Below are 16,837 nucleotides of genomic sequence, written 5' to 3' on the forward strand. Positions count from 1 at the left end.
ATGGTGGCAGAGATCAGCCCCTGTAAGCCATGTACCAACCATGCTGAGGAACAATAGGGAAAATGACACCTGCCAAAAAACCAGGCACTTAGAGAGATTGTGAGAGGTCCCTGAGGTTCTTTAGGAGCATCAGCCTGTTACTCTGTGTTCCTGTACATAAACCAGGCTGGGGGGGGGGGGGGCTTTGAGAAAACATACAGAAAGCTCTTGAGTCTCTTGATGTTCATATTATGTGTTGTTTATTTGCTTTGGCTGCACTTGCCTGGAACTCAGGGTAATCTGTCAAAAAAGTTCTGGCCCCATGCATCACTCCAGACCTTGCTGACTCTAGCAGCAGTTTCTTCATTTATTACTATCTATAGCATGAACTCAGGTCAATGGGAAGAAGAGGTTGGTACTTGCAAGACAAATCTCAAAATGACTTTCCAAGGAAACCATGGTTGGCTAAGGCTCTGAATAGCCCTTTTCTTCCAAAGATTTTAGTCCAGTGATGGGAATCATGTGCATGTCCAGATACCATGGGACTGCAGCTTCCATTAGTCCTAGCAAGCATAGCCAGTGGAAAGAAATGCTGAGAACTGTAGTCTAACAACATAAATGTAGACAGCTCCATGATTCCCACCCCCATAGGGTCTGTCATTTTGCTTAAAGTCATATGAATGGGAGTGTATAGTTTATGACTTCAAGCAAGCCTACCCCAGCATATTGTTCAACAGCTGTATAGTTTTCTAATACCAATGCCTCTCCTCCATCACAGCAGTGCAGGCATCATAAGAGTGGTGCATTTGGCCTCTGGATGGAGGAAGGACAAAAAGACTTCTGGAGATCTTTACAATAAAAGTATAGTGTCTGTATCAAGGGAAGTAATTGTGCCACTGTATTCTGCTTTGGTTAGGCCCCACCTGGAATATTGTGTCCAGTTCTAGGCACTACAATTAAAAAGGACATTGAGAAACTGGAGCGTGTCCAAAGAAGGGCAACTAAAATGGTGAAGAGTCTGGAAACCATACCCTATGAAGAACGACTTAGGGAGCTGGGGATGTTTAACCTGGAGAAGAGAAGGTTAAGAGGTGATATGATAGCCCTGTTTAAATATTTGAAGGGATGTCATATTGAGGAGGGAGCAGGCTTGTTTTCTGCTGCTCCAGAGACTAGGACCCGGAGCAATGGATGCAAGCTACAGGAAAAGAGATTCCACCTGAACATTAGGAGGAACTTGCTGACAGTAAGGGCTGTTCGACAGTGGAAAACACTCCCTCGGAGTGTGGTGGAGTCTCCCTCTTGGGAGGTCTTTAAACAGAGGCATGATGGCCAGCTGTCAGGGATGCTTTGATTGAGATTCCCTGCATAGCATGGGGTTGGACTGGATGGCCCCTGTGGTCTGTTCTAACTCTATGATTCTATGAACCTGCCACCTTGGAGCTCAGCTAATGAGGGGCAGGATGGACAAGGACATTAAGGTCCTGGGATCAGTTGCATCCCTGAGACTGGTGTTACTGGGGGACTGCCTTGCCTTCCTCCCCACTCCTACCTGCCCAGATGGCTGCAGCACCATGAAGGCAGCTCTCCCCCCCCCCCACACACACACACAAGACCTTTGTGGTGTGCCATGGCTGGACCTTGAAGGCCCCACAATCTCAGCATCTGCCACTATGGGGGAGTTGAAGCTAGAGTCTCTGGAAGGTCCATTTGAGGTCCTGTGCAGCTTCTGGATGAGCAGGAAGGCACCCTTTCTCGTTCACCCTGTGGACAGCCCCACTGGGTGACACCTCCCTCTGGGGTGTCACCCAGTGTGGCCCGTACTCCCTGCACCACCCTTGTGACACTGCTACCTGCAATCACTCAGGAATAGTATGGAACCAGAACATTCATTTGGAACTCTGTAAGATGAGTAGGATTTCCCATCTTTCTCTTGTCATTGGATTTTGGTTTTCAAAGTCTATTTTTACCCACTCTATACTATAGTTGACTGGGAAGGAAGACAGTCATTAGGCTCCTCACCACTTAGAGCCTGGTTTAGACTGAGAACAATCAGCAGGCAACTGTAGACAAAAGAAGGCATGGGAAAGGATGAATCTTAGCTGAACAATCTCAGGAGAACTGGGAGCAGTTATTCCAGACATCCTGAACTTGTAGTCCAAAAAAGTAAAAAAAAAAAAAAAAAGGAACTTTTCCAGGTACTGAACCTGAGGTGCCAGAAGGGTGATGGAAGCTGCCTTTTACCTTTATGGCTTTGCATCCCAGGGGAGAGACTAGAACCCGCTTGGGCATGCTTGACTCACCTACGGGTCTCAAAATTTCTGAGCTCACAGAAGTGGGACAGTTTTCCTCAAGTGAGACTGAGAAGATCTAGAAGCAGTTCAGGCAAGCACTTCCAGTCTCCCAAGCCAGAAAGTCACAGAGTTGCTAAGCCACATGTGTCCCAGTTTTCATCTGATATGTTGCAGGGTATGCACATTTATGAAAACCAGCATGCTGTAGTAGTCTGAGCGTTGGACCAGGACTCGGGGAGACAATGTTGCAGGGTATGCACATTTATGAAAGCCAGCATAGTGTAGTGGTCTGAGCATTGGACCATGACTCAGAGAGACCAGAGTTCAAATCCTCACTCAGTCATAGAGACCCACTGGATGGCCTGGGGTAAATCACACACTCTCAGCCTCAGAGGCAAGCAAAGGCAAACCGTCTCAGAACAAATCTTACCAAGAAAACCCCATGATAGATTCACCTTAAGGGCACCATAAGTTAGAAATAACTTGAAGGCACACAGCAACAACAACAATGCTGATTTATATCTTCTCTCCACAACCTGAAAACATCACCCAAGGAGACTTTCTGCTGTGCTTTCTGTAACTGGACTTGTTTATCTCGGATTGGCCTTTTTAGTCATCAATGCACTTGTAGAAAGCACGGGATGAATCCTTCCTGAATCTTCATTCGTGAAGAAAAGCTAAAGAAAGAGCTACATATCTATACGTTTCAGATGTTTAATTAATTAAGTTGTGGGCTTTGTTTACTCCTCATGCCTCACTCTTCCTGGGTGTGAATGCAACATTGTCCTAAGCACTTACCACCTTTGTCCTGTTCACTGATCCCAGCTGCTATTTTTGTTTCCTTAAAGGTAGAGAGAAATATTTACAGAACCCTAGAGAAATGCTTCTGAAAATTAAAGTTAGGAAATGTTGCAGTACACTGTCTACAAAAACAGAAAGGGTAGCAAAGTGGCCCTTTGGGCCAAACTGTATTTGCTGCTGCTGAGAAGGAATTGCAGTTTGTTTTCACCTAGTGTAGAGCAACTCATTTTGGGTCAACATCTAGGAAGCAGGCAAACACTAGTCTTACATTTCAAAAATGCTCCACCAGAATTTTGAGTTTCCAGAAAGCAGCCAATGTTAGCTCTCACACATTGTAAGACAGCAGCGCTCACATCTAAAGTGATGGTTACATTTAGCTATCAGTGCTTGGCAAGAAATCAAGGTTGCAGGGTCTTAGTCACCACAGTAACGGTGAGTAGATGGGTACCAACAGAGCTGAAATAATATATAAAGGGGGGGGGGAACTGCAGTGAGTTACTTCTATTCAAATGTTTTGATTAAAACACATTTGTCATTTCTTAGGGGGGAGAGAAAGAGAATGAGAATTCAATGGTCATTTCATTATTCATACATTCAGGAACCTGCTTTTGCATCATAGGAGGTTCACTAGCCTCAAGGAGAAGTTGCCAGGTTACCTGTGAGTCATTGCTTGGTTAACCCAAGAACAAGATGAAAGGACGTTATTCAAACTGATCATTCCAAGTAACAAGGGAGCAAGGTACTGAAAATAAAAGATGACGTGCCAGTAACACATAGTTTGATGATCTTCACAATGTCATAAAACAGAATTTGGATATACACTGAAGCATTTGACTGCCCAAATTATGCCTGGCAATGCAATGTTTTATCTCAAGCAGAGATGCCTGAACTCTTAAAACTGTAAACTGGTGATTTTTAGATAGAGATAAAGAGCATCTGAAAAAGAGAGATAAAAATATCTGAACAAAGTTTTTGGTTTCTAAATTCTGTAACACACCTCCTCACACAGGATCAGGGCCCCTTGAGAGGTCAGCGCCCCAAATTTTAAATTCTGCAGCAAGGAAACATGCATTCGCCTGTAATTACAATTTCCCCCCTCCAGTATGGCTTTTTAACACCTTGCCTAATGAAGAATCCAGTGAAGCTTGGAAAGTTTGCAACATTTTGCATTTTGGTTGTTCTAATAAAGGTGTTTGGTGGATTTTGGATGTTACTGGAGTTTGCTATATGGCCAACACCGCTAACCCTGGATATGTTTTACAGTAAATATATGTTATACAACAAAATTGTGGTTTTCCATGGAATGTCAATGTGAGCTATGATCAACAGCCAGAATTCAGAGGTCTAAGTGAATATACCACATTTCACAAGGTGAAATGATCTGTTGGTTTCATAGGAAAAATAGATGGATCCTGGTAAAAAAAAAAACCTACAAAAGCATAGAAGGCTGAGTGGAGCTTGGAGCCCTCCTCTAGGATTGAATTTACAAATTTGTGGCTGCAGTACTGGCATTTAACCACTGTGCCACTAGGTCTCTTTGTACTCAATACCTCAGGTTCTCAAACTGTGGGACATGATCTCTGTGAGGAGATTCTGACTAAGCAGTACAAATTTCCTGATGGAGTTGCTGTTCAACAGTTGAATAGGCTATCTTGGCAAGCAGTAGAATCTCTTCCATTGGAGGTTTTAAAACAGAGATTGATAAACTACGTGTTAAGGATGTATGTAGAGAGATCTTGTAGCACCTCTGAGACTAACTGTAAGAAAGAAGTTGGCAGCATGAGCTTTCGTAGACTTCAGTTGAAAGCTCATGCTGCCAATTTCTTTCTTTCAGTTAGTCTCAAAGATGCTACAAGATCTCTCTACATACTGATTCCACAGACTAACAAGGCTATATCTGAATTCTACCTATTAAGGATGTGCAACTTGTTGACTCCTGCATAGCTGAACTAGATAACTGCTAATGATTCCATCTAATCATGCGATTCCATCATTGTCACTGTGTGTTAAGAGCCGCTGAGCTCTCTTCATGATCAATGAGGAACCATGGCAAGAGCCTCCAAAAGAAATTTTGCAAGACAGAACAAGAGTGCTTTTGGGTTCCAGCTGGAGATCCTCTCAAAATTGACTCTTTTCAATAAAGATAATGGTATAACAAAATTTTAAAGTTGTCATTTTTCCTTATTTGTAGAAAAATATGTTTATGATAAAATATGAGCAAAGTCCTTTCTTGTCATTTCTGCCATCCTGATTTGTGAGGAAACATTCTAAATGGATAGTTTCAAAAAAGAACTTGTCAAACTGAGACCTGAAAGACACAGAAATATATAGGAGAATTTTTTTTGAAGATGTTAGCCACAGGTCTGCATTTGTTGATGTTCTCAGTTCAGATGGTATGGAGGGGTATTTCTTGCAGGCTGGCCATATGGATACTGAGAGATTCTCAAAGTCCAGGAAATTTAACTTCCATTTGCAACACAAACAGATACTTCCTTTGCAGTCCGTCCTTTGTGAAGCTGCAGGCCCCTTTGTTAGGCAAAGAACACTGAACTGAGTTTCTCAAGAAGCCTTCATTTTGCTTTTACATGGTATTGAGGTAAAACATGCCAATGCAGTTCCAATTTTTTTAAAAAAATGTTTCACCTACCTTTGTTGGAGGTAGAAAAATCAAATAGTACAATCCCAGTCCACTGGCTCTCGCTTTAGGATTCCCCTGTTGTGGCTATAATGCAGTATCTTCAAATCCAGAGAACATATCCAGGGGTAGCCATGTTGGCCATATAGCAAAGCCATGTTGACCATATAGCAAAATCCAATAACATCCAAAATTCACCAAACAATTATGCCTTTATGCACAATATGCCAAGCAAATGCACAATATACATGTTGCAAGCTTTCAAAGCTCCACTGGCTTCTGGAAGGGACAGCCTGAATGAATAACCCCTCCATATCTTCCAAATAGAGACAAACAACAACAAAATGCAGGCCTATGGCTAACACCTTCAATTTTTTCCCCTCCTGTATGGCTTTTTAACACCTTACCTGATGAAGAATCCTGTGAAGCTTGGAAAGTTTGCAACATTTTGCATTTTGGTTGTTCTAATAAAGGTGTTTGGTGGATTTTGGATGTTATTGGAGTTTGCTATATGGCCAACATGGCTAACCCTGGATATGTTTTACAGTAAATATATGTTATACAATGAAATGGTGGTCTTCCTGATTACAGTGTCAATGTGGGCTATGATCAACAGCCAGAATTCAGAAGTCTAAGTGAATATACCCCATTTCACAAGGTGAAATGATTTGTTGGTTTCATAGGAAAAATAGATGGATCCTAGTAAAAAGCCAAGAAAATACTTGCTACATGACTGCTAACCTTTGTAAAATAAAACAATGGAAGGGGGGCAGTGAGAACTTTTTTTTCCTTTGGAAGGAGGGGACTGTCAAAAATTCACAGGACCCTTCTTGGCTTTCCAGATCCTGGACTGATGTATTGGCTGAACATTACTTATAGGCCCTGACCATGGCAAACTATCTTGATAGTTTGATAGTCAATGAGAGTCTATATCAGGAGCCTATCATACACTCTTTGCCAAGCCAACATGCCTCCCTCCTCTAACCACAGCTCTGCACTGCTCTTAATTTACTGCAATGGCCAACAACATATTTCTGGCCTTCAGCATCTTCTCACTGCACTGGCTGCAATTATTGTACAGGCTCTGCTTCCTGCACGGCTCCTTATTCATTTCCTTCACTATCAGTTTGTTGCAGACTCTGCAGTGATAGTTCTGTCTATATTTGGAATGCTCCAGAGATGTATTCTTTGCTAGGTCTGAGAGGCATCAGCCATCATCAGTAGTTTTTACCAGTTTGTCAGCAACAGCAGCTTTGTATTGTGAAAACTTTAGTTGGAAGATAGCCTTGCCTACTTTCCTATTTTGTCAAAAGGAAGAATGCGAACCCATTGTTCCTTGAGTTCACTTGTTGCTGATATTGTTATGTGCCTTCAACTCATCTCTGACTTATGGCAACCCTAAGGTAACCTTATCATGGGGCTTTCTTGGCAGGATTTGTTCAGAGAAGGTTTGTCCTTGCTTTCCTCTGAGGCTGAGAGAGTGTAAATTGCCCAAGATTGCCTAGTGGGTTTTCATAGAGCCTTTGTTGTTGAAGAGTGGGATATAAATACTCCAAATAAATTAATAAATGAATACACCATACTGATTTCCTGGGTTCACTTCTGGACATATAATTAGATTTGGATCAGACGCACAACCATGGTGCTTTGCCTTGCAGGGGATTATGCCCTGTCCTTTTTAATCAAAAGTGAACTTTATAAACAAGTCCTAAGTTATTTTTGGTGGACTGCACTTTCTGAAACCCCCAATCAAGATGGCCCGGCATGGCTGGGGGCTCTGGGAGATGCCAGCTTTCTCAACATGGTATAACATTACAAAGTAGCCTCCATCAACCCTGAGTCCTTGGACTGCACACAAGTAGTCCCATTCTGTTCTGAGGTATTGCACACAGGACTGCAGCCTATGACAGCCAGTTCCCATGTTGGTGGAAGTGGTGAATCCAATCCAAGTTTTAGTCCACACTCTAAAGTAGCTATACAAAGTGCTAAACCCTATCATCTTGAATATTTCTTTAAAGTTCTAGTGTATGTGTGTGTTTAACCCAGCAGCAGCAAAGCTTTTGATGGATTGTTCAAAAGCATCATACAAAATGATAATACTGCAGTCCATACCTACAGCGCATATAAATACCCTGTACGCTACATGATGGATGGCCTCCTGTGAGGAAGCTGCCTCAGGTAGTGGGTTTCAAGTGTTTTGAAACAGTAATTGTCACAAAGGTTGTAGTCTCCATGGGAAGGCATACATTAACATCTCTCCCCACCACCTGCAGAGTGTATGCCCTTTCAGTCAAGCTCAGTGGCACTCATGTAGAGAAGACAGTTTTTATTTAAAGATTGGAGAGACCTCAAGTAGACATTTGGATGAGAAACCAGGGAATGTACCTTCATGATGAACTTCTGTGATAGACAGGATAAGACTTTGATAGGACACTGGTAGGTAGTTGCAGGAGGAGGAGCCTAGGAGTAAATGATTCATTAAGCCTGCCTCCATGCTGTTGTTGTTAGCTGCTTTCAAGTCAATCTTGACTCATGAGTCATGGCAATGCTGTGAATGAGACATCTCCAAGCGCGCCTATCCTCCACTTCCCTGCTCAGGTCATGCAGGCTCAGGCCCATGGTCTCCCTGACTGAGTCTATCTCTCTGTCACGTGGTCTTCCTCTTCTTCTACTTCACACCACCTTCATCAACATAATTGTCTTTTCTAATGAGTCCTGCCTTCTCATTTTGTGGCCGAAATATAACAGCCTCCATTTAGTTGTCTCGGCTTCCAGGAAGAGTTCTGACTTGATCTGCTCTATGACCCGTTTGTTTGTCTTTTTGGCTGCACATGGTATCCTCAGCACTCTTCTCCAGTATCACCTCTCAAATGAATTATTTTTCCTCCTGTCTGCTTTCTTCACTGTCCAGCTCTCACAGCTGTACATGGTAACAGGGAAAACAATGGCTTGAACAATTCTAACTTTAAAGTTCAGGAGCCACTAAATGCATCTTGACAATGTAATCCCAGACATACCTACTCATTACTTAAGACCCACTGAGTTCAGTGGGATTTACTTCCAGGAAAATATGCAAATGGGTGTACATCTTAAGTTACCATCAGCCTATGGAGGGAGGATGGGCACTGATGTTGTTGGACTGCAGATTGCAGCAGCACTAGCCAGTGCAGCAAATGATGAAGGGTCAATGATCATTGCAATGCAGCAATATCTGCCGCCTCCCTGTAAAAAACAAGTACCTGTCAAGATCAGGATCCCATGGACATGATGCAGTTTCCCCAAGAAAAAGACACCTTCTGTTTTAGACAAGCAGTCCTAAACATTCAGTCCACAGATACATCCCCTTGTCCATTTGGGCCAAGAAAAGGGAAGAAGGCAGGTAGGAATCTGATTGGGACCCTGGCATTTACCCATGGAAAATTTGCATGATTGGCTAAAAAGGATGAATAGATTTGTCACAGAGAAAACATGCTGCAGTGAATATACATCTAGAATGGCTAAGCTTGACATTTCAAAACTCTCTCAGTCTACTACCAAATGGAGCAGATGATAAAGCTAAGAAAGTGCTGGACTAATTAACTGGATCAAGCATATTTCCATTTTTCAGTCAGAGGTTATATCCATGTTTACACACAAATGCTTACTTTCCCTGATTTCTTTTGTCATGTGAAGCTGCTGAGACTCAGCAGATCAAGCTCCGCACATCACCTCATTCAGCCATTTTCCTGCTTCCTCTTAAATCAACAGTGTCAGGATGGGTGATAGACTCTGTTCATCTGTGTGTGCGTGCATGTGCACATGTGCATGTAAATGTGCACTGGCATTTAAGTATGCATAAAGCCATTGGCAATTGCTCAGTTGTTGAATAGTTGCATCAAGATGGAAATAAATCTCATTAATTCAATCTGTCCATTGTAGCAATAGGACTGAGGTCTTCCTTGGCCTAAGCAGTGCATGGATGCCCCATGGGCTCCTATAACCCATTTTCAACAGTTGTTCTTGCCTCCATGAAAGATGCCTGGGCTGCGGAGGAGGAAATCAGAAGTTGCTAATGGAATGTTACAGTATACAATGAAATCTATTCAGCATCTAGGATCCTGGCGAAGAGGATAAACTCTCCGTGCCCCAGACCCCAAATACCACAGGGATAATATAAAATGTCAAGGCAGGATTAAGATGGCCAGTGAATTTCTGCTTTCGAATGACTTGCAAAGTACCTGAATGCTGTCCAAGATGATAAATTCCTGGAGAAGTATTTTCTACTGTGAGGACAGAATAAAAGCAGGAGGAGGACTGGCAAGGCTTCCTTGGAAATCGATTTGGACAGGGACTTGGTGATAGAAAGAGATTTTTCTTGCACTAAAGGCTGTGACATTTCTTTGTGCTAAAGGGAAGCCAGCTCTTCTGCTGGCAATGAGCTGCAACTTGTTTTAATAATCTCATTAAGGAGGGAAGAGAGAGGCAGAAATTGCTGATTATGCACCCAGAAGATGGTTGTGTGGCTTCAAGCAAGCAAGCACACAGAACAGAAGGAGAAAAAGAGCCTACAGCCCATGGTGTTGTGCTAACAGGATTTGTTTTACGAAGCTGCTGTTGCTACCCAGGAAATTGGAACAAACAACAGTACAGTGCTGAAACTGTTCATTTTGAAGTGAACGCAAAAGCGAAGGTGGTAAGGCAGCTGTATGAAAGGGGGAAGTGGAGCTGTAATTATTCGTTGCTCCTTCCTGCCACTAAGTAGAGGTTATTACAGAAAATGCAGGCATCTGAGATGGCTGTACAGAAGCATTAGCTTTGTGGGGGAGCCCACAGGTTGGATCTGCTCTACACTGCAATTAACTTTCTGACTGGGATGGCAAGACTTGTTGCCCACGCTGTAGTGCAGGAGAGCACTGTAATAGACTGCTTATATTTTTGGAAGCTTTGTAAATAATGCATAGAATGGAAGTGGGTGCAGGGGCATCGCTAGAGGGTAGCAGGTGCAAACTATACTGGGTGACATTTCAGAGGAAGGTGAACACCTGGTAGGGTGGTTGCTCTCATCCATCTCGGATGAGGGCCAGGGCTCTGCCATCATTGCCGCTGCCGCCGCCACCGGCTCCTCCTCCTCCTCCTCCTCCTCCTCCTCCTCCTCAGAGTTGCTGCTGCCATCACAGCCTCACAAAAAGAAGCTGGTCCTTCTTCACCTTTCCTTGATGGTTATTCCCCTCCAAGGCTCTTGCCCAAGAGAAGCAAAGACACACATAGTGTTTTTTGTGGGTTTTTCGGGCTATGTGGCCATGTTCTAGAAGAGTTTATTCCTGATGTTTCATCAGCATCTGTGGTTGGCATCTTCAGAGAAGTTGCTTTCTCTAAAGATGCCAGCCACAGATGCTGGCGAAATGTCAGGAATAAACTCTTCTAGAACATGGCCACGTAGCCTGAAAAACCCACAAAAAACTATGGATGCTGGCCATGAAAGCCTTCGACTTCACACATATAGTGCTCAAGAGGAGGAGGAAGAGGAGGAGGAGGCGGCAGCGACAGCGGCCCCCACATGCCACCTTAGCTACTCCATCAGCCCCTGGCCCTGGTCAATGGCACCCAACCCTGGCCCAGCCTGAGATTTCCTTCTGCCTTCCTAGCCTTCTTGAGTGTCCTTCCCTTAGGAGATTATCAGATGGGGATGAAACATCATTGTCCTGTCCTTTTCCCGTTCTCATAGTGTGATTGTGAGAAGATTTTCATATGACATAGTGCTTATCTGAATATTATCCCATCCGGAAAGAGTGATTGACTGCACTTGTGCGAAAGACTTTCAAACAACATCACACTGATCCTGTCATTGTCCCATCATTGTCCCTTCATTGAAGCAGCATTGCTCGGCAATTTGCATTAGCAGGGGGTTGCATTAATGCAATGCCACTTCAATGATGTGACAATCGCACTGCGATCTGAAAGCCTTTCACAGGATTGCAGTCAAAGACGGGATAAGGAAGTGGGCTGGGTGGGATTCCATCCTTATCTTGTCCCTGTGTGATAATCTCCTTAGTAGCTACCTCCATTTTATCTCAGGTTCTTCTCATGTGGGGAAATTGAGCATGTTCCCCAGGGCTGCCACACTCAGAAGGAAGCTTAGACAGGCCGGGCAGGCAGGTATGGCCACATTAACATGGAATTTGTTTTAATTATTGTAGTAATTTAATTCTTTTTTAATGTACTATTTTTGTGTGCTTTTAATTGTACTGTTTTTTAATATTGTAAGCTGCTCTGAATCCCAGTCTTGGGAGAATGAATATAATAATAATATAAGTTGCCCTCTCCACAGGAGAAGATTTGAAATGCTCAATATACATTCCAAAATTCATTTGGCACTATCTGCAGTAAACTCAGGCTCCTCGAAACAGCACATTTTAGAAGAGCAACAACTTCTTTATACTAGTCTACAGCAGTGCCCAGTGCCAGATTTACATACCAACTAAATACAGTATGAGTCAGAGCCTCAGATTATAAGGGGAATGTAGATACAAAAATACCAAAAATTACAGTTCAATTTTACTGTTTTACATTTAGTTTTACATGACTGTTAAAGCAAAGCACACTTGCTTTGCTAATCCTATGTGGCCTCTAAAATCTGGCACAGCTTTGAGTCTCAGCATGTTTTAATCAGGGACCCTTTTCCCATACATAATTATAACATGCAGATCCGCTTTCATTGCCATGGCTGCGCCCTAAGGGATCCTGAGGTTTATAGTTTGGAGAAGTCCTAATGCTCTCTGGCTGAGAATTTTAATTACCCTCCAAAACTCCAAGTTCCAAGATTCCATAGGGCAGAACCATGGCAGTTAAAGTGGAACTATAAATTCTGTCCTTCTCACATAAAGATGAGGGAAATGATGTTCTTTCTCTGATATAAATTTCCCTTCCCAATCCACAAGCCTCCACATGCTGTTCTTCCTCTCTCCCTCCAGAGTTAATAGCAGTTGTGGTGGAATTGTTGTTGTTGTTGTTGTGCACCTTCAAGTCATTTCCAACTTATGGCGACCTTAAGGCTACCATAACCAAGATTTGTTCAGATGAGATTTGCCATTGTCTTCTCCTGAAGCTGAGAGCATGTGACTTGCCCAAGATCACCCAATGAGTTTCATGGCCAAGCTGGGAATTGAACCCTGGTCTCCAGAGTCACAGTCTCAAACCACAACACTCAAACCACTATGCCACAGTGGCAGTATAAGTATAAGTTTTCATCAGCAGAAAGTTATGGCAAAAATGGACTCAACACCCATTTCCCATAGAATCAGTGCTCCAATCTTTAAAGCATAAGAATGTATACAGCCCAGAAACCCCATCTAATACAATAGCCTCATATTTTCCAACTTTAGTCAACCAAGTGTTTATGGGAAATCCAGAAGCAGCGCCCTCTCCTTGTTTTTGCTCTGCAGACATTAGGGGCAGATGCCTCCTTAGCAAGGAGGTTCTATGATGCAGGCCCCTTAGCCAATGGCACACCCTCCTCCTCCTCCTCCTCCTCCTCAATCTATTTATTTATTTATTTATTTAGGTATTTATATCCCGCCCTTCAGCCCTAATGGCTCTCAGGGCAGCTTACAATAATATTTTTAATCAGACAGTTCCCTGCCCTCAGGCTTACAATCTAAAAGACATGAAACAAAAGGAGAAGGGAATCTATTTGTCTACTTTCCTTCAAGTCTCTGTACATCAAGGTTCTGAAATTATTCTGGAGATAGAGCTCAACATCTTGGATAGATCCTTCAATTTTGAGACTGAAATCTAGAGCAGATTCATGACCACATCAAAGCTACCAACTCCACTGTTCTAAAACCATCTAAGCATCTGGTCATCAACACATTTTATGGCAGTGAATTCTATAGAACTCCTCTGTGTGAAGAAGCATTCTTGCTCACCTCCTTATGAGAAAGAATTTCTTCTATAAAAGGGCTGGCTGCGGAGTCTTAGGTTTCAACCAGACCCGTGTTGCAAATTATTTGGGGGATATTAGGAGTAAGGGCTAACATGATGAGAGCACAGCTATTTGCTCTCCCTATCCAGAAGAGGATCAAACTGTTGGTCAAGGTCACTGACACAAGGATGAGAAAAGCAGTGAGCCTGAATAGGAGCCTAGTGTCAAGGCAACAGAAATCCTGCCAATGTTGGATAATGAAACAATGGTAGAAATTGTTTATAACTGCCATTGTGGAACTGGTTAGCATTAGAAGCATGAATCTATGATGGGAAACAGTGTGTCTGAGAACAGGATACAATTGTTCTGGTGTCCCTTAAAAATGTTCTCTTTACTGTTTTGGTAAGAATCTGGAGGAAGTGGTTGGGCCAGAGCTTAGAAATGTACTTTTTAGGTTACAACTCCTAGAATCCCAAGACAGCTTCACCACTGAATGGAGATTCTAAGTGTTAAAAATAATCTTTAGATGCTCCAGACTGGTTGCTTATTGTTCCAATTACATGCTAGTCCTGTGCTCAGAATAAATAATCCCTATACATATTCAATCCATTTCCTTCATTTGGAATCTGATAATTAAAGTTTTGCAAAAAGTGGAAACATTTGGCAAACCGTGGTATGGAGCCAAGAATCTAATTAGTGTGCAGACAGATGAGGATAGAGGTAAATGTCCCACCAAGCAGTTGTGTCTACAGTGTTTGCATCTGTGTCTGTCCCTACACAGTATGTGACACATCTAGAATCAGCAAACTATCTGTTGACAAATGTGCTGATCACACTATTGCCTAAATTAGAGCAGGGGTGCTTGCAGAGGTTGAAAAAGTTACTTTCTTTATTACAAACCCCAGAATTTGCCAGCCAACAAGGCTGTATACTCCTATAAATGGATTTGTGTAGGCTTGGCTATTTCCTTCTCTTAATAGAACTGATCAAGGAAATGGGCACCACCATTCCAGCAAGAAAGAAGAAATGCCTTTAGAAATGTCTGACCATACTAAAAGAAAAAAAGTGTTCAAAAGAGAACTTGGACTGTGTGCCATCACAACACACACACACACACACACACACACACATTAAGGTCAGAACTGCTGCCAACCAACTCTTGATGATTGTTCACCTTAAGTTTTATATTGATCAAGCTATTGCATAAGGATTTTTGAACATGTTTGTGGCACTTACACATTGCCTTTCTTCACACAACCTAGAGTGAAAAAGGCAAGCCACTGGAATTGACATTTAAACTTCACACACCATTTGCAGTGAATGAAAGAATCATATTGATCAGAATGTGCATCAACTTTCAAATCTCTGTCTTCTGTTTTCTGTATCACACCCTATCTCAGGAGAAAACCATTCTATCTGTGAGCCTTCCAGACAATGGCCTAAATTATGTTATTAGTCCTGACTAGAGTAGAGCCATTGAATATTTAGATTTACACGTATCTATGTGGTGACTCACTTTTCAGCAATTAATTCAATAGGTCTAGTCTAGAGGGAAGTAACAAACAGGATTACACCCAGTGTGTGTGTATGAAGGTGGAAAGGTGAGTGAGTGTGTTGGAGGAAGGGAATCACTCTTCATAATAGAAGTTCACAGGCACATGATGTTGCAGCAATACCTGCTTCCATTACAGAAGACTCACCATTTCCAACCAGTTAGTTGGTGGGAATTTCAAAATAAACCAATGTACTATGTAAGAAGCACAATGCATGGCTATATATATAACCCTTGCACACACATATCCACATATTTTACTCAGGAATAAAATGTGTGCAGTTCTAAGAGATTATCAGACGGTGAAAAAGACATCCTTGTCTCATCCTTTTCCCATCCTTATCATGAAAATTTTTTCATACAACATAGCACTTATCCTATCAGGTTCCTGACATTGAACTACAATTGACCATGATGGTGCAAAAGACTTTCATACGACGTCATGCTTATCCTGTTATTGTCCCATCATTGAAGTGGAATTATCCTGTTATTTTGTGCTAATGGGAGTTTGTGTTAATACAATTCCACTTCAGTTCCACTTCAATGATAGGATCATGACAGGATAAGTGCGATGTGTATGAAATACTTTTGCATGATCACGATAAAGATGGGATAAGAATGGGAGAGTGACTGCTTTGCTGCTGTCCCCATTTGATAATCTCCCCAGTCTGGACTGAGACCAACATAGTGCCAGTGGAGGATTCAGTTTCCTTGATCTGTTTTTAAATTTTATTTTAAAATATTTTTATTTCTCAAACATGGTCTTTTAAAAGTTCCATGAGTGTGGACTGAGTTCTCCCTTTCTTCTAAACGCTCCCCCCCCCCCAAGTGTGGAGGGGGTGGGGTGGGGGGATGTGTGCATTTTTAAAAAAAAAAACAAAGGGAGAAGTTTAAGCCTCACTCACTCATGCATGCTGTCTCAAACTGGACTGGGTCTAGGAGCACACATTCTTGAGTTTTGTTTTGTTGTATTTTGAGGATATGCAGCTGCATGTGTGAGTGTGTGTGTTCAAGTTGCCTGTTGTTAACTTATGGCAACCCCATGAATTTTATAAGGATTTCTTAGCAAGGAACACTCAGAAGTGGTTTTGCCAATCTCTTTCTCTGGAAATAGCCTACAGTGCCTGGTGTTCATTGGCGGTCTTCCATCCAAGTACTAACCAGAGCCAATCTTGTTCAGCTTCCAAGACCAGATGGGATCTGATGTCTTCAGGGTATTTAGACTACATATTATTATATTTTCCTCCCTTCACCCAATATTGGAAGAAAGGGTGTGTTTGACACAGAATGTAGTTTACCCTCTTTCATTTCTCTCCCCCCCCCCCCAAACAGGCATCTAAATGATCTCATGCTCAGCCATGGCTTTCACCTTCTTCATGGCTTTCCTGTGATGTCTGGGATGTTATGAAAAACAGGCACACACCTTCAACTCCAGCCATATAACTTGATTTTATTTTTAAAGTAACTGCCACTTACCAGTGTGTTCTTAAAAATGCAGTGTTGTTTGCTCAGTCTAACACTGCATAACTGAGCTAGGAAAGGATCCCTTCAGCCCTTTTAAAGTGGCTGCCTGAAACTGAGAATGCAATGGCCACAGAATGTTCATGTACCCTTTCTTATCTCCTCTTCTTTTCTTTCTTGGGGAATTTTCAACCACTTGGTTCACAGCCAACCAT

This window comes from Sceloporus undulatus, chromosome 2, assembly GCF_019175285.1.
Source record: "Sceloporus undulatus isolate JIND9_A2432 ecotype Alabama chromosome 2, SceUnd_v1.1, whole genome shotgun sequence".
Classification (NCBI taxonomy): Eukaryota; Metazoa; Chordata; class Lepidosauria; order Squamata; family Phrynosomatidae; genus Sceloporus; species Sceloporus undulatus.